Raw genomic sequence first — 23,786 nt, forward strand, 5'->3', positions numbered from 1 at the left:
AGGTCCAGCCTCATTTTTATTGGCCACTATGGAGCAATCCATGGAATTTGGGGTAGTTGGTCTGGTTTAAAAGCATGGTTAGGTAGATACTCTTATAGCTGAGAAGGGAAGGTACTCTTTTCCCTCCAAGGCAATGTTTATCAGTGGGTGCTTGTTGGAAGAAGTGGGAGTATCTAATCCAGGAAATCCTAGTGAAGCCAGAATGAGTTGAGAATACTATAAGCACACTCATGAAGTGTTCCTTGAATCTGAGAGAACATTGTTAAAGAGGGCAGGTGGTGAAAAGGGCAAGATACTGCTTCCTGTGGAAAGGAGAAATACAGTCATGGAAAGGACTCAGTTTAAGATTTTTAAAATAGATATCACTCAGACTGAAAAAAGGTAGGACAAGGAAGCCTGAAAACTTAAGTCAGGACTTGAGGTCCAGTGAGAAGGGTTTCAGAGAAGATATCTGTAACAAAACTTCAGGAGGAATTGAGTGCTAAGTTCTAGTGTTATCTTGTAATGTTGTGTGCCTATTCCCTTCCAGTAGCCAAGGTCATTGTGAGGAAATAAAGCATTGTCCATATACTGACAGGAATGGTGTGTGCTTATGTGGGGAATGGCTAGAGGAGAGGACCTGAGGCAGGGAGATTGAGAATGGCCTGTACAGCAGGGGCAGAGAAGAAGGTCTTTCTCTGTGCAGCCTGGAAGACAGGTCCAGCACCAACAAAGAAATGTTATGATAGTCAGAGTTGTGCAGCAGTGGTTGACAGGGAGGGGGTTATCCAGCCCAGGCAGGGGGTTATCCAGCAAGGGCTTATGGGCCACTTACTGAGATAGTAGAGAGGGAAGGATATCATCAGGCTGAGAGCTGAAATAGTGACTATTAAGGTCCTTTCAGTGAGTTGACTCTGGCCCATGGCAGTAGGCATCTGGCTATTGGGAAAAGGGCAGGAATTACATGGAAGGCCAGACCACAGGAGAGAAGTTTCTAAGAGCTGGAATGAAAGCAGAGAGTGGGAGAATACTGTGTCTTGAAAGGTTGGCTTGCAGACTACCACAGTTTTCCCCATCTCAGGGTGAGGGAAGACAGAGACATCTAACAATGGAGCAGATATTGCAGGCCAGAGCAGAAAGACAGCAGGAACACAAATGGAAACTGCAGTGAGGGGCACCTGGATGGCTCAGTCAGTTGAGAGTCTGCCTTCAGCCAGTCGTGATCTTGGGGTTCTGGGATCGAGCCCTGTCTTGGGCTCCCTGCTTGGCGTGGAGCCTACTTCTCCCTTTCCTACTCCCCCTGCCTGTGCTCTCTCTCTCTCTCTCTCTCTCTGTCAAATAAATAAAATTAAAAAAAAAAAGAAAAAGAAAAAATAAACTGCAGTGAGAAGCCAACAAAGGAGATCATAGGGATGGAGTAAGGTCTGAGGTGGGCTCAGAGAGGTGGTTCAGGGTCTGTCTGTTTATTCCCCAAAATGTTCCTTTTCTGCTGCTTCTGGTGCCTAATACTAAGATGGGAGAAGATTTCTAAAAGAACCAGTCTGAGCTAGGACCCATGGTTCTCAGCAAACTGAATAGCAGTAGAGAGGTTGATCTCCCAGTGTTAGTACAGCAAGAGTATTTGGGCTATAGAGATGTACTTTGGGAAATTCAAGTGGGAGAGGTGTATAGTGATGTCCCTCTGTACTTCATATAGACAGTTCTCCTGTAAAGACTCCAATTCCTAGCATCTCTGACTCATGTCCCCCCAAGAAGCCTCCCTGTAAGTGAGAAGTTATTGTTTCCTTGACAACCACAGAGCCTCAGAAATTCAGCAGGATACTTTTGTGGTGTCGTCACAAGCCCTTGATTATATCTAGTTTCTAAGTATCTGTGAGCATCAGGAAGGGGATAGGTAGTAATGTTGGTTGAATTGAATTGAATTCTCTCCTTATCTTACCCACTCCCCCATAACAATGTTTTTCCTTATTGGATGTCCATATTTCCGAGCCATGGAATTACTGAATCGTGAAACTGAAGATGCTGGAAAAACAAGCTTTCTTTGATAATTCAGGTGATATTTCTGTGCCAGACTGATGGAGAACAGTGATGATCACAGCTTTGCAGATAGAGAGACAGGGCCTTAATCCTGGCTCTTTTGTGTACTAACCATGTGACTTTGGGTAAGTCACTTAACCCTCCTGAGTTTCTCCTTTCCCATCTGGAATTGGAGATGCTATACCAATTTCACAGGCTCTTGTGAATAAGGTGGCCAGCCCATTGTCATACAGGTCCTCAGAAGTCAGGGAGAATTTCTCCTTGGACTCAGACTAAGATGATTACTTCCTTTGGTCCCCAGTAGGCACTAGGCCATGCTAAACCCTGAAGTCAAACCATATCCATCAGTCCACCATCAATGGAGTCTCGTGTGCTAGTAGACCTCTAGAAAAAGTAGTCTAAAATCCTTAAAGATAGAAAACTGAGGTCCAGAGGAGGAGAGTGATCTAGTAAGTAATCTTAGCTCCAGCATTTATTAGATGTGTGACTTGTCTGTGCCTCAATTTCCTCATCTGTACAATGAAGGCAAAAATGGCACTTGTTGATGGAGATTAAACAAATTATTATTATTTAAATACACATTTATATGTATATCTATATTATAGCTAATATTTATAATCTCAGAACAGTACTTGGCACATTATAAGGACTGTATATAAGCATATGCAACAATTACTGCCATTGGTGATGGTAGTGAGAAATAATTAATAATTAGAGGATGATGCATCCTATTTTACCAATCTATTGCCCTGAAATAATTTTAATACTGTTCCCTTTGGCTCTTAAATGTCCTAGTCTGGACATTACACCCTAGATATAATGGAAAAATACATTGGTTGGTGAATCAAAAGACCTAGCAGAAAATTTACGTGAGAATTTGGGCTCTTAGCCTCTTTGTATCCTAGTTCATCTTTAAAATGGATTGTTAGTCTAAATCCAATTTAAATTCACGCCAACATCCATTTGTCTATTATGTGCATAGCACTACTAAAGACACCTAAAGGTATGCAAAGATCAAATAGGATGTTTGTCTTCATCCAAAATTTTATTTTGATGAGATAAAAAACAAAGTGAGTGATGGATGAGTAAGATGTACCAGAAATACAAGAGACTGTTCTGTCCTCAATAATTTCATGGTTTGTTTGAAGAGACCATTAACAACCAAGAGTCATCACCCTACAACACCTGCTAGGTGGGCAATGAATAGGCAAAAAGGGTGTATGAAGTCATTCAGAGTTATATATTCAAAGAAGACTTTCTGGAGGAGGTAAACTTTGAACTGGTCTTGAGAGAAGGATAATGCGAAGAGCATGGATTTGATTTAAACAGACCAGAGTTTATTTTATTATTTTTTTTTTAAATTTTTTTTTTATTATTTATTTATGATAGTCATATATATAGAGAGAGGCAGAGACAAGGCAGAGATAAAGGCAGAGGGAGAAGCAGGCTCCATGCACCGGGAGCCCGACATGGGATTCGATCCCAGGTCTCCAGGATCGCGCCCTGGGCCAAAGGCAGGCGCCAAACCCCTGCGCCACCCAGGGATCCCCAGACCAGAGTTTAAATGCTAGTTCTAGTACTGGTTGTATATTATGAACACATTGTTTAACTTTGTTGAGCCTCTGGTTCTTCATTTGCAAAATGGAGACATAAATTCTTTCAGTGACTCAAATGTGGAAATAGATGCACCCTATTGGGTAGTTACAAATGACAGCCTTTATCCTTAGGGTCAGAGAGGAGCTGGAATTATGTTCTAGGTGTATGATCTGAGTAAGCATTATCAGACATGAGTAGGCACAGGGAGGTGGAAGGGTGTGGAAAGTCAGTGAACAGTGCTGTTGACTGGAATTGAGGGTTTATGTTGGAGGCAGTGGGGAATGCAAGTGGACTCACTCATCACTTGACCCAAATGCATTCGTCCTCAGCAAGGTATTTCTGACATTTTCACAGGTCTGTTGACTTCATGTGTTCTTGCAAATTAGATTTGAGCACCATAAAAACCCTAGGAGGTTAATAAAATTTTGTCTAGAGCTAGACATGAGCTGGAAAAAGCCACCTTGACACCTGTCTATAACGTCCTAAAGCAGTTCTTGTTAATCTGGACGTCATGCTGGAGACTAATAAATGTGATTTTTGTCTGGTAGTTAGAAATCTCACTGAAGAACTGCCTAGAACAGCTTGCCTTTTTGGATTTATGAGATAGTTTACATAAATCTACATAATTGCCAAAGGCATTCTTAATGTGATAGTGAAGAGCTAGCTAGATTATAGCATCAGCAATGCAGCTCAAATCCCGGACTGCAGGGCAGAGAGAGCTGGCCAGCCCTGACGCTGGAGGCTCCCTCAATTATTGATGAAGGCTTCTTTGGGATAGCAAAGGGCTTGACCCCACTGAACTCCCAGCTCAGGAAGGAAACAAGGAGCAGAATTTAGGAAAGACACCATTTGTAAAATCTCTCTGCTTCTTTTTTTTTGGAAGATTTCTTCCTGATAGCTATATCAAGAATTTTAGTGCTTTTGCATTGTACTCACTCATTATTTTATCTTCTTTGTATTTTTAGTTTTAATAAAAATAGCAAATGATTCTTTTAATAACATTGATATTATTCTAATATTAGAATTTTAGTTATATATCACACTAATATATTAAACTATATTAATATACATTAAGAATAAATATTTTAATAAATAGGACTCATGTTGGGGGAGGCAGGTTAAGAATCACTATTATGTTTTTTTTTTTTTTGCATTTCCCGAAAATCATTTATTTTTTTTATTTTTATTTTTTTCACTATTATGGTTTTACAAACGAGAATACTGAAGTTAAAAATTGAAAATCCGACTGCAAGCCCACAGCTGGAAAAGGTTGGATTCCAAAATGAATGTGCAGGTCTTCCCCTTGATGAAAGGGTGATCTGCTGGAAAGAGCTCTACATAGGAAGACAGGAAATCTGAGTATTATTTCCAGTGTCATAGTTTTCTACTGTACCATTGGGCAAGACACCGCATCTCCTCTATAAAATGCCGATGACATTTGCTTTGCGTACCTCACAGGAATATTGTGAAGTTCATGTTATTTAAGCATTTTAAGCTAAGAAGCATTATGCAAATGAATGCAAATGTAGGCAATGTTAATTACCAAATTATTCAGAGAATCTTATTTCATTAATACCCTTACTGCTTCCTACAGCTTTCTTGGGAATTCCACTGCCAGTTATGTTAAGGCCAAGGCAATGGGGTGAACTTGTATCTGTCACTTATTCTACAATGAACCACTCACTTACTGTATGTCAGCCATCACACTAGACACAGAGGATGCAAAGGTGAGTAAAATGTGACCCCTACCTTCCTGGATCTTACAGTCTGGTTAAGGAGATAATATGTAGGCTAAGGTATGTATGATGCAACTTCTAATCCAAAATTTTAAGTGCCCTTTCATGGATAATGATTAAGAGCCAAGCAGTATGCTATTTCCTAGATGTATAAAGATTAATAAGGCACAGTCTTTGAATTCAACCTCATAGTCTATTGGGGAACACAAATGAGTAAGCAAACAAAGTTAATAGCAAGCAGAGGCAAAGTGGAAGCCAACCAGGCAAAGACTTCAAATTCAGATGGAACATAGGTCTTAGATTCTATAAATCAGTTTTCCTGTATTAAAAAATTAGACTAAAGATAACTTTCTTAGCATGGTTGGGAATGTCTGCAACTTTGGAATTTAAAAGAAAAATAAAAAAGCTTTGTTTGAGGAATTAAATAAGGTGTATACCAAGGCTTTTCATCACACAATAAAAAACAGTGATACGTTCAAACAATGATGCACTGGCAATGAAAGTGGCAGTGTGTCTGAGGTACTAAATGCACCAAGCAGCATTTCTGGGCTTATTGATTGGTAGCTGACAGTTATTTCCTGACATGCCTGCATGATGCTGACTTGAGTCAGCTCTGGGCCATATTCCCAGTAGATTGAACTCCTTGGAATGGAATTCAGATCAAGGAATAGAAATCATTTTATTTTTAAAAATTTTATTGATTATTTTTTGAGATTTTATTTATTTATTTGAGAGAGAGCATGAGTGGGGTGGGGGCAGGCACGGGGGCAGTTGGGCAGAGGAAGAGGAAGAAGTAAGTTTCCCGCTGAGCAGCAAGCCTGATGTAGGGCTTGATCTCAAGACCCTGAGATCATGACCTGAGCTGAAGGCAGATACTTAACTGACTGAGTTACCCAGGCGCCTCTCATTTTATTAAAGAGCATAATTTTTTTTAACATGGTCTTTCTATAGTTTTCAGAAAATTCTAGAGCCTCCTTTGATCTCCTTAGAAGGAAGAAAGATTGCAGATCTCCCCATCTTTATCTTTGGAGACTCTTTCCTTGTGCAAGGAAATGCAGATAGACTATTGTTCCAGAAGCTGACTTTAGAAAGAACAATCTATTGTTTACAAAGGTCTCATGTGGACTGGTTCACCTTTTGGGAACATGGTAAAGAGAGGCTGCATTTTTTAGCACTTTCCAGATGCCAGGAAATTGCAGTATGTCCATGCTTCTTCAATGTCTCAGCAGTACTCTGGAGGTTTCTTTAACTTTATTCCAAGTAGTATGATACGGTTTGTTTTTTTGCTATTGTAAATAGTTTTATCTTAGTTGCTAGGTACAAACTACCCCCAAATTTAGTGGCTAGAAAGAACAATTTTTGTTTTGTCTTAATTTGTTCTTGCATTTCTGTGGATGCACTTGGTTCTGCTGGGTGATTCTCAGTGGTGATCATGAAATTGCCACCAAATAGTGCTGGGACTGGAGTCATCTTGAAGGTTCAGTTGGGCTAAACATGGAACATGGATCACTCATATGGCTGGCAGCTGATACTGGCGAATAGCCCCGCTAGGACTATAGGGTAATGTGTCTATATGTGGCCTCTTTATCGTCCAATATAATCTAGAATAAATGTGGTAAGAAGAGGCAAACATGCCTTCTTCTTGATCTTAGGATGAAAGGCATCCACTGTTTTGTAATTAGTAATGATTACAGGTTTAGGTTTTGTGTAGATGTCTTTCATCAGATTGAGGAAGTTTCCATCTATTCTTAGTTTCCTGAGCACTTTTCTTATGAATGAATGTTGAATTTTGTCAAAGCTTCTTCTTTGCAATCATCATAATTGCCATATGTTTTTTCTCCTTTAGTGTACTAATTGAAAATTACGTTGATTTTTGAATGCTCAGCCAACATTATATTCCTGGGGAAAAACCCATTTGGTCACCATGTATATCTTTTTTATATAGTGGATTCAGTTTACTGATATTTTACTAAGGATTTCTGTTTGTGTTCATGAAGAATATTGAGATAGGCTTTTCTTTTTTTTCCCTCCTATTGTCTTTGCTTTTTTTCTTCTCCTTTCTCAATCAGGGTAGTACTCATAGAGTAAGTGGAGAAGTACTCCCCCTTCTTCTATTTTTTAAAAATATTTTGTATAGAATTGGCATCATATTTTATTTAAATGTTTGGCAAACTCACCAGTGGGCAAAATCATCTGGGACTGATCTCTCTTTGTGGAAGGGTTTATAACTACAAATTATATTTAAAAATAGATATAGAGCTATTCCTGTTGCCTATTTTTCCCTGAGTGAGCTTTCCTAGTTTGTGTTTTTCACATGTTTGTCCATTTGATCTAAGCTGTGAAATTTATTGGCATTAAATTGTTCAAAATATTCCCTTATTTCTATTTTAATTTTATAGAATCTGTTATAATGTCACCCTTCTCATTTTCTCGAACACTTCTACATCAATTGAGATGATCACGTGCTTCCTCCCCCCACTTCATTCTGTTAATGTGGTATATTAATAAAATTTATTGATTTTTTGCTTATGAAACTATCCTTACATTCTAGGAAGAAAATTCGCTTGGTCTTGGTGTTTAATTTTTCAAATATGCTGTCAAATTCAGTTTCCTAGTATTTTGTTGTGGATTTTCACATCACTATTCATAAGGATTTGTAGGGTTTTTACCTCGTAGTGTCTTTGTCTGGCTTTGTTATTGGTGTAATGGTGGCCTCATAGAATGAGTTAAGAAATGTTCCTTCCTCTTCAATTTCTTCTAAGAGTTTGAGCAGAAACCATATGGTTTTGAGATTTCCCTTGTTAGGAAATGGAAGTTTTTGATTATTGATTCAGTCCCCTTACTCGTTATAGGTCTATTTGGATTTTCTATTTCTTTGTAATTTAGTTTTGATAGGTTGTGTGTTTCTCAGATATTGTCCTATACATCAGATTATCCAATTCTCTGGCATGTAATTGTTTATAATACACTTTAAAAATTCATTTCACTCCTGTAACATTGGTAGTAATGCCTCCTCTATCATTTCTTATTTTATTTAAAATACCCTTTCTGATAGCCACTCTAAAATGATTAGACTTTGAACTATTAAAAATTAAACATGGTTCTATTTTAGGAGATAGATAGCATCTAGGAGTTTAGAACAATTAAATTATCTGCTGGAAATGTCTGATGAGCATTTGTCCATCTTCTCTCTTTTTTCTTAGTCCAGCTAAATTTTTTTAAATTTTGTTGACTTTTTATTTTTTCAAAGAACCCATTCTTAGTTTTATTCATTTTCTCTACTGCATCTTTATTCTCTTTTCTTTGTCACTATTTTAATCTTTATTATTATTATTGTTATTAATCTCTATTATTATTATTTCCTTTTGCTAGATTTGGGCTTTGTTTTTATTGTTTTAGTTCTTTAGGTTGCAAAATTGGTTATTGATTTGAGACTTTTCTTATTTTTAATTATTAATTTGTTTGTTTCAAGTTCTTATTTAAGTTCTAGTCAGTTAACATATAGTGCAATATTAGCTTCAGGAGTAAAATTTACTGATTCAGCCATTATATGCAACACCTAGTGCTCATCACAAGTGTCCTTCTTGATCCCTATCACCCATTTAACCCATCTTCCCTCCCACATCCCTTCCAGCAATACTCTGTTCTCTATAGTTAAGAGTCTGTTTTATGGTTTGTCTCTTTTTCTCTTTATTTTTTCCACTGTGTTCATCTGTTTCACTTCTTAAATTTCACATATGAGTGAGATCATATGGTACTTGACTTCCTCTGACTGACTTATTTCACTTAGCATAATATACTTTAGCTTCATGCACATTGCAGTAAATGGTAAGATTTAATTCTTTTGAAGGGTGAGTAATATTCCATGATATATATATAGCATGACTTCTTTATCCATTCATCAGTCGATGGACATTTGGGCTGTTTCCATAATTTGGCTATTGTTGATAATGCTGCTATAAACATGGAATGCATGTGTCCCTTCAAATCAATATTTTGTATCTTTTGGATAAATACTTAGTAGAATAATTGCTAGATTGTAGAGTAGTTCTATTTTTAACTTTTTGAGTAACAATATAGAGCAAACTCTATACTGTTTTCCAGAATGAATATACCAGTTAACATTCCCACCAACAATGTAAGAGGGTTCCCCTTTCTCCATATTCTCACCAACATCTGTTGTTTCCTGAGTTGTTAATTTTAGCCATTCTGACAGATTAGATGGTATCTTATCATGTTTGATTTGTATTTCCCTGATTATGTGTGATGTTGAATATCTTTTCATGTGTCTGTTGGTATGTCTTCTTTGGAAAAATGTCTGTTCATGTCTTCTGCATGTTTCTTAACTGGATTATTTGTTTTTTGGGTGTTGAATTTGATAAGTTCTGTTTTTAAAAATATTTTATTTATTCATGAGAGACAGAGACGCAGAGAAAGACATAGGCAGAGAGAGAAGCAGTCTCCATGGAGGGATCCCGATGTGGGACTCAATCTCAGGACTCCAGGATCATGCTCTGGGCTGAAGGCAGGCATTAAACCACTGAGCCACCCAGGGATGCCACCCTCTTAATACATTTTGGATAATAACCCTTTCTCAGACATGCTATTTGCAAATATCTCCTCCCATTCCAGAAGTTGTCTTTTAGTTTTGTTGTTTTCTTTGATGTGCAGAAGTTTTTTATCTTGATGAAGTTCCAGTAATTTATTTTTACTTTTGTTTCCCTTCCCTCCAAAGAGAGATCTAATAAGAAGTTGCTATGGCCAATGTCAAAGAAGATGCTGCTGTGTTCTCCTCTAGGATTTTAATGGTTTCCTGTCTCACATTTAATTCTTTGATCCATTTTGAATTAATTTTTGTGTATGGTATAAGAGTCCCATTTCATTCTTTTGCATGTTGCTGTCCAGTTTTTCCAAACATCAGTTATTGAAGAATGGTCTTTCTTTTTCCATTGGACATCCTTTCCTGTTTTGTCAAAGATAAGTTGACCATATAGTTGTGGGTCCATTTCTGGGTTTTCTATTCTGTTCCATTGATCTATGTGTCTGTTTTTGTGCCAGTACCATATTGTTATGATTACTACAGCTTTGTTGCCTCCAGCTTTGCTTTTCTTCTTCAAGATTGCTTTGGCTATTCAGGCCTTTTGTGGTTCCATACAAATTTTAGGATTATTTGTCCTAGCTCTGTAAAAAATGCTGTTGGTATTTTGATAAGCATTATATTAAATGTGTAGATTGCTTTGGGTAACATAGATATTTTAGCGATATTTGTTCTTCCAAACCAAGAACATGAAATAGTTTTTCCATTTCTTTGTGTCCTTTTCAGTTTCTTTTATCAGTTTTATAGTTTTATAGTTTTTTGTTTTATAGTTTTCAGAGTACAGATCTTTTACTTCCTTGGTTAGGTTTATTCCTATGTATCTTACAGGTTTTGGTACAATTATAAATGAGATTGATTCCTTGATTTCTTTCTGCTGCTTCATTGTTGGTTTATAAAAATGCAATAGATTTTTATACATTGATTTATATCCTGTGAGTTTATTGGATGCATGTATCAGTTCTAGCAATTTTTTGGTGGACTCTTTTGGGTTTTCTATAGAGTATCATATCATCTGCAAATAGTGAAAGTTTGACTTCTTCCTTGCTAGTTTGGGTACCTTTTATTTCTTTGTGTTGTCTGATTGCTGTGGCTAGGATTTCCAGTATTACATTAAATAACAATGCTAAGAGTCACATCCCTGTCTTGTTCCTGACCATAGAGGAAAAGTGTGGAAGCATTGTCTATAAATATAAAAAAGTTCTTGGCCTTAACATCTACAAATAGGATAATGGATAAGTACATTGCAGTATATTTTGAAATAGAGTAATATACCAGAGTTAAAAGTCAATGAAATGGAACTGCAAAACATAATGTAGTCATATTCAAAAAAAGAATGTAGATCAGATACAGCAAATTGCAGAATGATATGTATTGAATATTGCCATTTGTATGCATCTGAAAATGTTTGCAACCATGCTGTATTCTATTTATGAGTACATACAGAGGTAGCATCAAGATAAAACACCAGAGGAGGATTAACAACAAAATCAAGATAGTGGTTAATTCCTGGGAATGTTGGGACGACAGTGACTTTTTGAGCTATTATTTTCTATGAGTCTCTGTATGTTTGAAGTATTTCAGAAAACAAAGCCAAATAAAATACAAGAATTAGACCATGTAATTAAAAAGAAATAGTATTTTATTTGCATTTTAATTATAACTGTGAAATATTTACTACACTGAATGGAATTGTGTCACTTCTCAGCATTTTCTCTTGCCTCCTCTGCTTATGTTTTAAATGTTGGTGCTCTCTATTTTCTCTGTCTCCATCTCTTCTCTCATCATATACTCATTGAATCATATTAGCTGATTCTGTGACTAAAACATAGTAGACTACTCAATAACAATCACAGAATGAATGAATACATAAGTAGATTCCCATTACACCTTGATATAAATCATAGATTATTTCTAGATGTATAGCTTTGGTATAGTGCTCTATCTCCTGACCCAAGGATAGCTATAGACCCAAAATCCAATTGTTTACTTGCATTATTTCTGGTATTAAAAACATATTCACATTGGAACTTATCTTCATTCCAAAATTCATTTCTCAGTGAATGACAGCATCACCCACTCAGTTGTCCCAGACACAAGTCTGAGGTCACCATGGGTCTCTTTTCTTCTTATTCATGTTCATATTCTGTCAACTTTACTTGTTTATCTTTCAAGTCAGTTTATTTTTCCTTCTCCACACTGCCATTATTTTATATTATGTCATCATCATCGTCATCATCATCAGCATCATCACACTTCTGATAACTTTAGTATCATTTGAACTTGTCTTAGAGTCTTGCCCTTTCCAATACATTCTTTGTACTGCAGCCACTGTGACATTTGTGTAAGCCACATCTGATCACTTCACTTTATACTCCCTCCCTGGGTTAGCTCATCTGCCTATAGTATCAATTTTTACCTACTCTTTCTCCCCCCCCTCTCTGTTCCCCTCTCTCTTTTTATCTATCTATCTATCTATCTATCATCTATCTATCTATCTATCTATCTATCTATCTATCTATCTATCATCTATCTATCTATCTATCATCTATCTATCATATATGTATATCATCATCTATCTATTTATCTATCTAATCTCAGAACTGCATGCTTAATTGACATTTCTACTTAGCTCTCTCAGTAACAGCTAAATCTCAACATGTTTCAGAGTGAACTCAGTTTTTTCCTAGGACTGATCCAGAGTTCCCATTTCAGTAAATGACAGCATCACCCACCCAGTCATATATGACAGAAACTTCTCTCACCATGAAAGTCTTGTTATTTTGATACCCAAGTCTGCAAATCTGATCTTTACTGCCATCATCAAAGTCCGAGTTACCATCCTCTCTTTCCAGGATCAAAGCTAGTGTCCTCAAAAGTTCACATATCTCCCTTATTCTGTGCTCCACACCACAACCAGACAAGTCTTTTCCAAAGCCAAACTATAATCATGGACCTCTTGTATCTCTTCCAGGACCTGGATTAAAAGCATCCCTAGTTTCCTGTTACTCATACCATGAAGACTAAAGTCCTGATCACTGCAGAAAAGTCTCTCTGCATGGGAAGGCTCCTTCCCATTTCTTCAACTTAACCTCTCTGCATATTCCCTTGAGCTTCTGGGGTTCAAGACACCTGATCTTTCAGCCTCTCAGGCAAGCCATGCAGCATCCTTCCTCAAGGTCTTTGCTCAAGTCTTTCTTATTGCCTGGAACTCTCTTATTATTCCTAACCCACTGTCCTTAGTTACTGCAGTTCTTCTTTCAGATCTCAGGGCATTGCCACTACTTCACAGCATCATACATGGCCTTTTCATGGCACTGATGCTGTTGCAATATCATATTGTATGTTTGCTTTTATTGATGTTTGACTCTCCCATTAGATAGTGGGCCTCTCCAAAAAAGAATATTTAGTTTCAGGTTTTAGTCACTATTTTTAAAACACCCCAGCATAGAGGTATCTGGCACAGTGTCCTGCTGAATGAATGATTGAGTAATTGCTAATCTTAATTGAGTTCCTGACTATGTGGTAGGTATTGTACTGACCACTCAATGACACCTTGTTGCCCTCGGGATAAAATATAAATTCCTTAATATAAGAATATGCCCTGATCTGGCACTCCAGCCACATTTCTTAATATTCCTCAATTTCCTCTCTTTTAACTCTCAGACTCTTTTCCTCAGGTGTACTAAACGCTTGGCAGTTTCCAAATATGTTATACTTCCTCTTATTGACTTTTGCATATACTTCTTCCTATAAACCTTTCTCACTCTTCTGGCCAAATTTTACAAAATTATAGAATCTGGTTCTAAATTTTCCTTTCTGAGGCCGACTCCTCTGAACTCTCTGGCAGGATTTCTTTCCTTCCCGGGACTCCCAGTATCCTCTTCTCACATTTTTAGTAGTACTTTTCCTTTCCTTTTATTTTCTTTCTTTTGAATTTAAATTCAATTTGCCAACATATAGTACATCATTAGTTTCAGATATAGTTTTCAATGATTCATCAGTTGTGTATAACGCCCAGTGCTCACCACATCATGTGCCCTTTTTCATGCCTGTCACCCAGTCACCCCATCCCTCTACCCATCTCCCCTTTAGAAATCCTTAGTTTGTTTCCCAGAGTTAAGAGTCTCTCATGGTTTGTCTTCCTAAATGATTTTTTAAATTTTCAATTGAAATTGAGCATTTGCTTCTTGGTCTCTGGATGGAAAGTTTTGTTAGCATAGAGATTCAATCTCATTTCTCACTCCATCCTTAATACACGGCATGGTGCCCAGTACACAGTCAGCACTGAATACATTTTTGTTGAGAAACAAAAATGAATGAGGTTGCCAGTGGCCTCCAGGAAGGTACAGCTTGATTTAAGGCAGACTTTAGGCCAATGCATAATGGCTCTTTGGGGGCTTCTAGAGCTACCATGAGAGATATTGCCCCAGCAGGAGCCAGAGAACTCTAGATGCCTACTCAGCTTTAAAAGCTCGAGTCCTTCCGGTAAGTCCTATCCCACTGAATGGACTTTCCAGATGGAAAGAGTTTCCTCCCTAGCAGGATTAGCTGGCAGGGCTACTTTGCTTGGGCTACTAGGTAACCTATCAGGGAATCCTAACGTTCATGGTACAGTTCAGAAGCATGCTCAGATTGGGGTTCTTTTCAGCTTCTCCTTTTTTTTGCATTCCTGAACTCAAATAGGCCATCCGTTGCTTAGTTCCTTTGGGTTCTTGCTTTCAATGAACTATTCTCTCTTTTAGCCAGGATTTGTGCCCTAGGCTATCAAACCTCAACATCCATGGCATAGTTATCACCTACTACTGCTACAGTTGTTATGATTTTTTATATGTGCTAATGGGTTTAACCTAGGAATGTGTATGTATTTTAAGAAATATATTGAGATCTCATAAATTTCAAAAATCCTTAATATCCTAAAAGGGGTGATTGTTGAGCAACAGAATTTAGGTGTCATGCCAAAGTTTTAAGAAATGTTTCAGGCTAAAGTAGTTACTAGGACTAGCCCTGCCTGGGAATCTCTTCCCAGCTATGGTAGCCATGGAGATACACCTCTCAGGGTCCCACTTAAAAAAAGTACTCTTCTTAGCTCTAGAGTGTGATTAGTTGACAGCTTCTAACTATTAGCCTTGTCAGGGTCTCAGCTCTGGCTATGATCACACTATTCTTAGGCTGGATATTTGCTAACCAAGGCAATGGTACAAGGGGTTAGGCACTTATGTCCATTTTGGGATTTCTCTGATGGACAATTTTTGTTTTGGGGCTCCCTATTGTGCTAGTAAAGCATCATTAAATTGGCAACTCCTTCACAGCTCTTCCTGCCTGGTCCTGCTTCTTCTTTTTGCCCTTCACAAACATTACTGATCAATAAGCCTTTGCAATCTTAACTTTATATCAGTATCTACTTCCTTGGGACTTAGTTGGTGACACTGGGTATATAGAGTGTTCATAATTCCAGTGTATGCAATAGGTATTTTGGTGGCATGATGGCCTAGAAGGCAAGGGTGGAGAAGTATTACTACTATCGTTGCTTCTCTGACTTTGGATATTAACAAGCAAAAATGATGTGTAGGGTCTCTGTTGGGGAGAGGGATAACATAAGCAGACCCAAGGATGTCACTGGTTTACTGTTCCAAGGTGCTTTGTATTTGACAGAACTTCAGGGCTTTGTGGAAAGAGTTGAGTCTAGAAAGGTAGTTTGAGGTCAGCCTTGGATATCATGCTAAGGAGTATGGGTTTTATTTTATAAGGAGTTACTGCATTGGAAACAAGGTCATGCTTAATGTACTTTGTGGGATTATCTGGTTTTGGCCCACATTGGGATTTATGCATTAAATCTATCTAAGCAGAAGCTAATTAATAAGCAGGTATTTTGTATTTGAGTTTACCTTAGAAATTTGATTTTTAAATATAGGATTAGGTAGGAGGAGGAAGCACATTTCAGGCTGTGGGGCAAGCTGTGTTTAATGCCCTCTGATCCTCCTGCAGCCTGTCAACTTCTTTCTCTGTCCCAAACCTCCAGGTTTTTAAAAGATGACACAGGGGCAACACTCTTACCAAATATATACTACATTCTAGGTGGGCCTCTTCTTTGAGTCCTTTGTACTTTCTGATCTGAGGAATAAACATCCAAAAATGGACTTGAAATTAGGGTTGCCAGATTTAACAACAAATCAATAAATCAAACTCAGAAGAAACAATATCGAACCATAAAATATATTTACATGCACACACATATACTTATTCTAAAAATATTCATTGTTTAACTGAAACTCAAATTTAATGAGGTATCTGGCATTGTATTTGGCAGCCCTACCTGAACCCTTTCCTCACTGCTTTTACTTGGATCTTGGGAAAGTAAAGCAACCAACCTCTTTGACACTGACCTTTCTCATCTGTACAGTAGTGTCTGTTCAATACTTATTCCTAGTGCTCCCGAGGGGCTTAAATGTGATAATCCTGCCCCTAGTACAGCCTTGACTGGCAGTTGTGTTCAAGCCCTGTGGGCTGCTATTCCATTTTTCCTCTTCCTTGTCTGTCTCAGGAAAAGGCGCCACACATGGGATAAGCTCAATGCCTGTTATTGAATGAGTCAATGAATGGATGCTTCTGGGAAAATACAGAAATACCATTAACCTCACTGAGGAAAAAGAGTGGGGTTCAGGATACCTTGGGGGTCCACCTGGCTCAGAAAACAGACTCAAGGAGTAGGTGCGAACACAGGTGCCAGACAGGGGTCAGAAAGTAGCAGGACAAGAAGAAAAGTGGCACTGTGCCCACCAAGTATACTGAGGGACTAGCAATTCTTCTGTGTGGAAGAACTGATATGGAAGTAAGCTCTGGAATTAGGGGTGTCAATGAGCAAAAAGAAGCCATGGCAGTTGTACCCTATGAAAGAGCCCAAGAGGGCCCACCATATTCTCCAAAGTCAGTATAAGTCGAACAAATAAAACAAGCCTGACTACTCATGACTGTTCCATAGCATCTTCCCCAGGGTAAATTGTCTCTGCCTAGGTCAGCCATACAATTTATTATCTTAACAGGGTACTTACGACACTTAAAGGGGCACTATGAATAGTTATCTTATAGTTATCTAGTTGGGATATCAGACTTAGACTGGAAATTTTATGAACTCCCTGGGAAGTAGCCTGGGTTCGATAACCCTGCTTCTGGATGGGGTATCTCCTTTTGTGGAGGAAAGAGGCTTGGGCTGTCATTTTCAGAGTTATCAATACTTGAATGTTAATTACCCAGACCTTCCCTTGTGCAGTGTGGTATAGATATTTCCAGAAGCAGGAAGGAGCTGTGGTGAGCTGCCTAGGCACTTGGCTGGGGAAGGCTACACCCTGGCTAGAGAATATAGGACTCTGATCAATGTTTGCTAGCATCTTCTTCAATCATTTGACAAGTATTTATAGATTGCCAATGTACTTTATTCTGCAAAAATAATGAAAAGAAATTTAGACAAAATAAGAGAAAATAGCATTTACCAGATATTTTAGCCCTGATTAATAAGTTTACCTATCTGTAAGCCAGAGAACCAAATTGATACCATTTATCTGTGTATACTCAATGCCCAGGAAAGAACCAGAAATACATGAAGGATGCATTTACTCTTTCTTAACTAGTTGAGTAAATTAAGAAATATAAAAATTATCATGTGAAAAATAAGAAAATATAAGATCCCCTATGGATAGTTTATTCATTCAATCAATAGTTTGGAGTGCCTCTTCATGCTGCCTCTGTTTTAGGCAGTAATGACACTGTCTTCATGGCTCTCGTTAGAAATGAATGTGTTTGGGATATTAAAATATTTCAATTTCCAATGTAGTATCACTGGGTAAATGTTAGGAGTAGGAATAGATCGGCCTGGGTTGGATTAAAGCAGACTTTGTACTACTCCTGACTTGGGCTTTAGGAATGGTATAAGAAGAGAGAGAGCATCCCTGGCAGGGGCGTTCAAGATGAAAGGTTAAAGATAAGAGATCCCATAACATCTGTAGGGCTCTAGGGTGAGTGCTGAGGGTACATGTTGGTATATTGGGAATTTGGATCAAAAAAGTTAGCCAGAACAAGATGTTTAATGCTAGAAAGAGTTCAGACTTGATGTGCATTAATTTATTAGGGCTACCATAATGAAATACCACAGACTAGGTGGCTTAAAATCATAAATTTATTTTCTCAAGTTTTAAAGGATGGAAGTCTAAGATCAAGGTGTCAGCAGTTTTGATTCCTTTTGAGGCTTCCCTCCTTGGCTTATAGATGGCTGCCTTCTTGCTGTGTCCTCACATGGTCTTTCCTCTCGGTACCCAAACCCCTGGTGTTTATTTACATGCCCAAATCTCCTCTTTTTATAAAAGTACCAGTGAGACTGAATTAGGGCCCATGCTAGTTGCTTTATTTTAACTTAATCACCCATGTAAAAGCCCCATCTCCAAAAACAGTCACGTTCTCGGGTACTAGGGTTAGCACTTCAACAGATGAATTTTGGGAAAACCTTGCTGAGGCCCCAAACAACCTGGTACATCATAAATGTGTACTATCTCTGTGATCTATCAGAGATTCCTGAGTGGGGCGGGGGGGGGGTGATATCATAAAAGTGGAATAAGAGTGATTGCATCTATATGTGATGTTGGTGGGAGGTGGAGAGAGTTGTTAAATTATAACCTCTGAGTTATTACAGCTTCAACTGCTGAATGTCATTGTGAGCCATCACTAGCTGCACAGCTATTAAAGAAGAAAAATCGCCCTCTTTGACTTACTGCTAATCATTGCAAGCTCTGACCACATAATTCAGTCACAGTTCAAAATGCTTTTGAAAATCAATGATTTTGTCCTTTAGCTAGCCATAGCTGATAATGAATATTCTCCCCAGAGTCTCAGCTAATATAAGTTGTTATTTCAAATTTCAGCAAGGGAACATCATGATTTGACAGAAACAAAAGGAAAATACAAATTTGAGAATATACAGGGTGCAACTTGATACCTTGGTGGGGGCATGGCTGGGACTACTTCCAGTCAGTCGTCTGTCCTTGTCTAATGATGACTGTTTAGCTACATAGTGTCAGCCACTTTCAAAAGTGGAATTAATTGGGCAATTCTGCAAATAACTGACTTTTATTGGATTTATTGCTTTTCTTTTGCATGGAGAATTACTTTTCATCCTAATTGAATGAAAACCTATACTGCCAAGAGGTACAAACAAAATGATCATATGTTCTTTTCATTAAGATAAATGTATTTGTTGAAAATTTGTTTTAGGTATTGTGACTGATACTGAAGATGTGGAGATTATTATTATTTTTTTTTACCGGTCCCCTCTGCTGGAGCTGAGGGCTTGGCCTGAGCCGTGAGATGTGGAGATTATTAAGAAATGTTACTTTTCGGGCAGCCTGGGTAGCTCAGCGGTTTAGCGCCGCCTTCAGCCCAGGGCCTGATCCTGGAATCCCGGGATTGAGTCCCACATTAGGCTCCCTTGATGGAGCCTGCTTCTCTCTCTCTCTCTCTGTCTCTCACAAATAAATAAAATCTCTTTTCTCTCTCTCTCTCTCTCTCACACACATACACACACAAATAAATAAAATCTTTTTTTTTTTTTTTTTAAAAAAGAAATGTTACTTTTCAAGAACTTTCTAGTATGATTTGCCACTTACGTTCTGGAATTATTATGTTCTCACTACCCAGCTTCATCTTGGTCTTCCCAAAAAGCTTTGGTAATGACCTCAACATAGAATCTTTTCTTCCTTCTTTATATTTTAAAATCTATTTTATACATCAAAATGTAAAATGACATTGTCCCCATTTATTTTTTTTTAAGATTTTATTTATTTGAGAGAGAAAAATAGAGAGAGAGAAAGTAAGAGAAAGCACAAGCCAGGGGAGGGACAGAGGGAGAGATAGAAGCAGACTCCCTGCTGAGCATGTGGGGCCTGATTCCAGATCCCTCAGATCATGACTGCAGCCGAAGGCAGATGCTCAACCAACTGAGCCACCCAAGCATCCTGACACTGTCCCTATTTAAATGCCAACTATTAATCTTTTAAAAATTTCAGAACAAAGCATGTACTCACCATCACTATAATTTGTTTATATAATCTAGGCTACCACTGCATAATTATTTTTGACAATTTAACTTTCTATTATCTATTTATTATCTGGTTTTAAGTAACCGAGTTTAATGTTAAGGTCTCCTCCCTTGTCTTAGATACCGTAGTTTCTTATAAACACTTTCAGTTTTTCCAGTTTGTGAAATCTGTTTTCCATTTCTATGACAATGCTTCCTAGAATTTTTGGTGTATCCATTGATGATGCCCATGTGGGTATAAGTTCAAAGAGACAAGTAGTTTTGCTTAAACTGAAATTGGAAAATATAGAAGGCAGACAGAATGTAGCTTGGTGCAAATGGATATGTGTTTTTCTGGATAGTCTAAAAGGAAAAATGAATTAAGTCTAAAGATAGATCTGAAAGAAAAAGGAGTCTATATGTTTACTGATTAACACTTACCCTCTTAAGCCAGCTGTGTTCACTTTATTTGTTTGAACTTCGATCTTTTGTCTTCCTCATCATCAATAGTGTCTCAAGTAAAGACCTAGAGGAGAACTTACATGCTCATTAGTGACTCCGGAATGACTAATGTTTTCATATATCTTGTATCTGATTAAGGCATGAAGTCTTAAGATACAAGCAATTACCATTTGCAGTAAGACTACAAAAGAACCTCATTAATATATATACTAATTATTTTCCTTTGATGTGGTCATAGTCCTTAACAAGCCTGTAGTTATCATATCTAAATATTACTAGGTCTCTTGTGACCTCCATAACACCACTGGCAAAATCAAAGAGAGAACTGGAGCATTCTGAGTACTTATGGTCACACTCCTTACTGCTTCTCACTTCCATCATGGCATTCACAATCTCACCACCAGTATTAGTCAGTTTCAGCTAGGTCTTCTAACATAAACTCAAAGTTTTAACAGAACAGGTGTTTACTTCTTTTCCACATTTCGGTTTAATACAGGTGGTTTCCTAAGTAGTGATTCCAGGACCCAGGCTGCTGCCATTTTGTTTCCATTGTCTAGCAAGGACTTGGGGTCCTATACTGGATCCTCTGTGCCCAGACTGTGGGTGAGGAAGAGAGAGTGAGTGTGGAAGATTGTGTATATTCATATGGGTTCCTAGGAGGAGTGTGTATTAGTTTCTTGTTGTTGCTGTAACAAGTAACCACAAACTTACTGACTTAAGACAAATTTGCTACCTGACATTCTGTAAGTCAGCGGTCCTAAAATGGTGGTGTCAGAAGGAGAAAAATTCTGAGCTGTGCTTTCCGAACTGATTTTAAATTTATGAATTCTAACCTCAGTGGAGTCAGTGCTCTTCCAACTAATTCTACTACATTTCCCAAGTCTAATAATTCTCAACACTTGTATATATCAGATCCCTTAGAGGACTTCATAGAAACGTATTGCTAAGTTTCTGATTCAGTGAATCTGGGCAGAGCTAGAGAATTTGCATTTCTAACAAGTTTTGAGATGCTGCTGATGTTGCTCATCTAATAACCACACTTCAGGAGCTACTATAGTAGTCTGTTCACTCTTGAATCTCTCTGATTATTTCACATCTCTTCTGGACTTAAATTTCCAACACCTCTTCTCTTATCCCTACTTTTGAGTTGGTGGTGGCCTGGAGCCCTATCAGAACTTTCCAAATTGTGAGTGGCAAAGGACAATTTTTCTTTCTTTCTTTCTTTCTTTCTTTCTTTCTTTCTTTCTTTCTTTCTTCTCTTTCTTTCTTTTTCTTTCTTTCTTTCTTTCTTTCTTACTTTCTTTCTTTCTCTTTCTTTCTTTCTTTCTTTCTTCCTTTCTTCTTTCTTTCTTTCTTTCTTTCTTTCTTTCTTCCTTTCTTCTTTCTTTCTTTCTTTCTTTCTTTCTTTCTTTCTTTCTTTCTTCTTTCTTTTTTTTCTGGTATGTTGCTCATTTTTAATTTCTAAATTTAAAAAATTTCCAATCTGATACTTTGGTAAAATATAATAGGTATTTATTCTGGTGTATGAAAAAAGGAAAAGAAGAAAACAAAGAGCAAAAATATAAGCCTAATTTTTTAAAGTTTTTATTTAAATTCCAGTTAGTTAACATGTAGTTGGGGTGCCTAGGTGGCTTAATTGGTTAAGTGTCTGCCTTTGGCTTAGGTCATGATCTCAGGGACCTGAGATTGAGCCTGGCATTGGGCTCCCTGCTCAACGGGGAGTGTGCTTCTCTCTCTGCCCCCGTGTGCTCTCTCTCACCCTTGCTCTCTCTTACTTAGGTGGATAAATAAAATCTTTAGAAAAACATATAGTGTAATATCATAAAATTGAGATTAGATTCAACACCAAATACTCTGAGAAGACATCAGACACTCTGAAAAATTGCCATAATACTTTCTAAACACATATTTTAGATATGAGTCTATTTTAGATATTGAGTTTATCTAAACTCAATTTATGTCTTCATTTCATTGAAAGCCAGAATCCAGTGGGTGGTGGGTCCGTGCCTGTCTTCACAGTCCAGTAGCAGTGCTCTATATCCCTGAAAATAGAGCAATCAGAAGCAACCTCTCATGCCCCATTACCACATACCCATCCACCTACCCTCCTCAAATATTCTCCATTACTACATATAAACCATCAACACTCTTAAAAAGGATCAAGCCGTTTTGTCTACTCAATGCAAATGATCTAGCAATTCTTTCCTCTTTCTCACAAATTCCCTTATTTTTTTCTCTACCACACTATTCCTATCAGAAAAACCACCACCACCACTACTACAACCAAAAAATAGTGGCATTTTTTCCCCCTTAAAAAATAAACCTTTTTTGGACCTCGTATTTCTCTCCAGCTATTTCTCTTATAGCAAAACTCATCAGAAGAACTCATATTCATAAAACAAAACAAAACAAACAAAACTATGCTTTCATGAGAATTACAGATTCTTCAAACTATTCAATATGCTGGTTCAGAATTAAACCTGACCTTGTGTTGCTAGTGCCCACCTGTTGTATTGGCAGATAGGTGCTGAAGGATGTGTCAATCTGTCCTCACAAATGTGTTTTTCACCAATACCCCAACCCACTTTCCTCACCTTCCCACCATCAGTTAAACAAGGCTGAGGAGTTTAGTTCAATCATTGTGGCTGCCTTCACCACATCATTGATGGAGACATGCACTGAGCTGGATCCAGGCACCATACTTGACATCATCTAACCACTCACCTCCCAAGAGACCCAGTTAATTGCTATTTCCCACACGTCTTTCTTTGCAGTTTCTGCTTTAATCTGAGACAATTTCAATGAATGTTTCAAGTGTGATTTCATTAGACGATGTCAAGCACTTAATAAAAATCAAGATCTATTGCAGTTATGTTTTCCTTTCTTCTGCTTCATAATTTCCAAATTAAAAATAACCACATGTCTGGCATGATTTGTCTTTGAAGTCTTGATCCTCATTGCCCCCAAAACTGTTATCTTCGCACAGGCCAATCTTTCTTTCTTTAAATATAATTTGCCTAAGATGGTTGTTGACTTTGTCTTATGAAAATTTACAGAATTGTCATCTCATGTCTTGATTTGTTTCTTCCCTTCATATTCAATTTTCTGTATTTTTCCAGGACATTTTATTTTCTTTGAAGTACGCTAATATAATTTATTCTACCTTTTTTTAAAAAAGGATTTATTTATTTATTTATTTATTTATTTATTTACTTACTTACTTACTTACTTACTTGAGTGGAGGGAGGAGGCAAAATCTCAGGCAGACTCCACTGAGCATGGAGCTCAACGTGGGGCTCAATCTCTTGACCTGTGGAAT

The 23,786-nt window shown here is 37.7% G+C and overlaps 1 long non-coding RNA gene across 1 annotated transcript in view; it reads left to right on the forward strand.

Annotated features, from left to right (window-relative positions):
* The window catches only part of LOC140600033 (uncharacterized), a 106,082-nt gene that overhangs the window by 71,546 nt on the left and 10,750 nt on the right, over window positions 1-23,786 (forward strand). The window lies entirely within an intron of this gene.

Source organism: Vulpes vulpes, chromosome 8, assembly GCF_048418805.1.
Source record: "Vulpes vulpes isolate BD-2025 chromosome 8, VulVul3, whole genome shotgun sequence".
Classification (NCBI taxonomy): Eukaryota; Metazoa; Chordata; class Mammalia; order Carnivora; family Canidae; genus Vulpes; species Vulpes vulpes.